We start from the raw sequence: 3,411 nt of genomic DNA on the forward strand, positions 1-3,411 counted from the left end.
CCGCTTTCTTCGCAGTAAAAAGATCAAAGTTGTCAGATTCTTCCTTCTAAAATTATTGATCTCCTTTTTCATAAACTCACATCAACAATGTAATTCCAGTGTGACTTAATCTTTTGTAAAGTTTAAACCCATACGTATTATAAACGACCTATCACTACAACAAAATTTGCCTTTAGCGGCATTTAAAGGTGTTAGTATAGATAATCTAACCTGACACTTTATCTATCCTTACACCCAGGGTGAGTGTTGTCCCTTCCAATGTGGGGATAGACTTGTACTATTCAATGTGTCAGGAAAACTATGCTATTATAGCATCCCATCTGCCAACAAAAATCTCTTTTCTTAACAATCAAAAGTGTCAGGATATTGTCGAAGTCGTTGAGCTATGCTGACACTATTAACTGCCAGCAGTTTTTTTTTTTTTTTTTAAATAAAGAAGCAACCTGGTTGTGCTCCCTGCTATACATTCCGTCAATCAGATACCCAAAGGACTTGTAAAATTATCCCAAAGAACAGAATGCATGTAGTAATTTAAAAGCAAAAATCAATGCTCAAATATCATTTGTTGAACTAAAATCAGCAACAAGTACTAACATAGCTAATCAAAAGCCAAAACCAACACCAGCTAATGTAACTAATTATCTACACTGTCAGTATATAACAACCAAAACCAACATTTAAAGTTCCAAATAGAAGTTCCTTTATCTCTGGAACCTTGGTGCTCAATGCGTTGTTAAGCAAAGTCTTGAACAGGAGCAGAAAGCTTTAGTTCATGTACAGCTTGGAAGTAATCTGCGGCTGCTTGTTTCAAGCCTTGAGACTTGGATAGCACTCCAAGAAGGAACCACGCATGGTGGTTTGTCGGCTCTAGTTAGAGAGCAGTCATCAACAAGCTTCTTGCAATAGGAAGATTCTGTCTACCCAATTTTATCAGCACTCCAGCACTTGAGACAATGCTTGGTACATAATCTGGCTCTATGGAGAGTGAAACTGAGAATGCAACAAGAGCTTCCTTGTATTGTTCTTGAGCTTCAAATGATTTACCTGCAGATATAAACGCATCTTGTGATAATCAAAGGATATGAATAAACGCATCTTACTTTTTTTTTAATTTTCGCAACTTCTTTTAAAATTATACATCATCTTACATGTTCTGAATCACTTATTAAATGTTGTTATTTCTGGAATTGGTTAAGCGAAATCCCAGCTAACCACTTTGTCAGTCACTTAAATAAAACAGGGGATTTAATTGAACAGAAGGAAAGAAGAAAAGTGCGGTAACACTTCCAATAAGGACACCATATCAATTTCCAAAAGACAAAACTAAAAAGACTATAATTCAGAGTACAGAATAATTGCATTGGAACGCCCTGAGTTAACCTTTTCTGAAATGGCATTAACCAAACATGCATCAAGATAGTATGAACTTAGACAAAAGCAAATAATCATCTGCAACAACAAAACAATGCATCATTAAACAATATTGTTGTGAATCCAATTGTATCATTTTGTTGCCTTTATGATGGCCTGTTCTTGTACTACATATATATGTTTGAAATAAAGTGGTTTATTTTATTTTATTTTATTTTCTGTTGGATTCCAAGTTCGTTTTCCTCTGATTGTCTTAAATAAGCATTGGTGCTCGAGAACTATTTGGTACACTTGATTGCCTATATTTCAGGTGTGAGATTTTGGTTTATCTCTGCTTTCCATTCAAATAAGCATGTTGATTCACCTGCTCCTGCATAGTGGCATTGCGTCTATGCACGGGCTTTTTCTAGAAAAGAAGATGACCATTCTACTTCTTTTATAATCTCAAGCAATAAGTACACATCTTTCTGGAGAAAGTCAGTAGTTACTCATTGGGTCTAAAGAACACGAAACGTATGGAAAATTGATCACGAGATAGCAAGACAGTTCAAAATCAAAGTAAAAGTCAAACTTCGAGTGGCCACATTTCTCAAAAGAAATTAAAATCTTTTATAGTTCCAACTAATTACGTGTTCATATATGGACCGAATAATATTGTATAAGGAAAACGAAGCAGTGACAAACCTAAGGAAATCGTACCCTTCTTGGCAATTGAAGGAAAGAACGAGGGGGAGAAGCCCAATGGCCACCACCCCAGTGAGCTGGGAACCTGACGATGAGTGGGAACTCATCAACGATGACGGTTTCGTCTACAAACATAGGAAACGTCCTCGTGTCGACCTTCCTTCCTCTACTTCGGCACCGGGACTATCGGATCCGGCCGTTGAAGAGCAGAACCGCCGGCAAAGGAAGAAAAGAGCTCTTCTCAAGCTCAAACACAAGTACCAACAAGAGATCGAACAGTGGGTACATTTGTCGAACACCTTGAAGGATATGCAGCAAAAATCCCCAATTGTTATTAGTCAGCATAAAAATCCCCAATTGTTATTAGTCAGCAGCAAAAATATCGACAACCCGATGACGCTGCTACGTCGTCTTACCGAGTCACAACGACTTCCCCAGTCCCTCCGGAACAATCGTCGGACTCCGCTTGCCAGCATCTTGTCAATGAACTTCTCTTGCAGACGGAAGCCCAAAAATCTATAATTGGAGATGTAGCAAGGCTGTGCGATGTGGCCGAAGCCTTGTGTAGCGCAACAGAGGAGAATTTTACGAAATCCTTCACCGAGCTGCCGGTATGGGCGTTGAAGCCACATGAGCTGATGACGTCACTCTACGAAGATTGATTTAGTTCAGGAGTAAAATGTCTTTTTAAAGTTCCTTCTTCTACTCTATTACAGACTTCTCTGAGATCCAGGAAGGCCGAAAGGGGGGAGATGACCAAGAAACCCTTGGGTTGGGCACTTGTCCATAGCTGCTCTTTTGGAGGAAAAAATACGATAAAAAACGCCATGCCATGGGCCTTCTCACTCCAGAAATTATGTGAAATTTTAAAGAGATTCGAGTTGTATAATATGACTGGTTTGATTGCTATCCTTTCTGATTAAAAAAAAGGAAAGAACGAGAAGAAAGAGAAGAATATGTAATAATTTAAATGAGAAAGAAAAAGGAAGGATGCGATGAGGGATTGGAGATTGGAGAGCCAGAGGAAGAAAGGAAAGCAAGAGCGGCGGAGGAGAAAACAAGAGGTGAACTTGTGTTTGCCCTACTTAGGGAAGAGAAGAAAAAGGAACACGTGCACCTCACATGAGTATGACGAAAAAACTTGTGAACAGTAACATTTTTTCAAGTGTCATAATAAATAGTCTAAAGACACATTATTATTCTTATATCAGATAAAATTAAAAAAATTAAAGTATATATTATTGAGTTGATAATAAGTGTCATAATAGAGGTACTATAATGACAAAAACCAATAAATGTCCTTATAGACATGTCAGGAAAAGCCATTTTTGTTGTAGTGTATATTCTTATGTGACA

General features: G+C 37.8%; 1 long non-coding RNA gene across 2 annotated transcripts; it reads right to left on the bottom strand.

Annotated features, from left to right (window-relative positions):
- Positions 1–530: 530 nt before the first annotated feature.
- On the bottom strand, positions 531–3,190 carry LOC113727119 (uncharacterized). 2 transcript variants are annotated; one of them, XR_003457703.2, is made up of 2 exons: positions 2,071–3,190; positions 531–1,044 (listed from the first exon to the last, which is right to left on the bottom strand). It is a non-coding gene; the product is annotated as an uncharacterized lncRNA (long non-coding RNA). The 2 variants fall into 2 exon arrangements; XR_011839297.1 differs by having other exon boundaries at positions 2,056–3,190.
- Between the last annotated feature and the right edge of the window lie 221 nt (positions 3,191–3,411).

This window comes from Coffea arabica, chromosome 2c (assembly GCF_036785885.1).
Source record: "Coffea arabica cultivar ET-39 chromosome 2c, Coffea Arabica ET-39 HiFi, whole genome shotgun sequence".
In the NCBI taxonomy this organism is placed as follows: domain Eukaryota; kingdom Viridiplantae; phylum Streptophyta; class Magnoliopsida; order Gentianales; family Rubiaceae; genus Coffea; species Coffea arabica.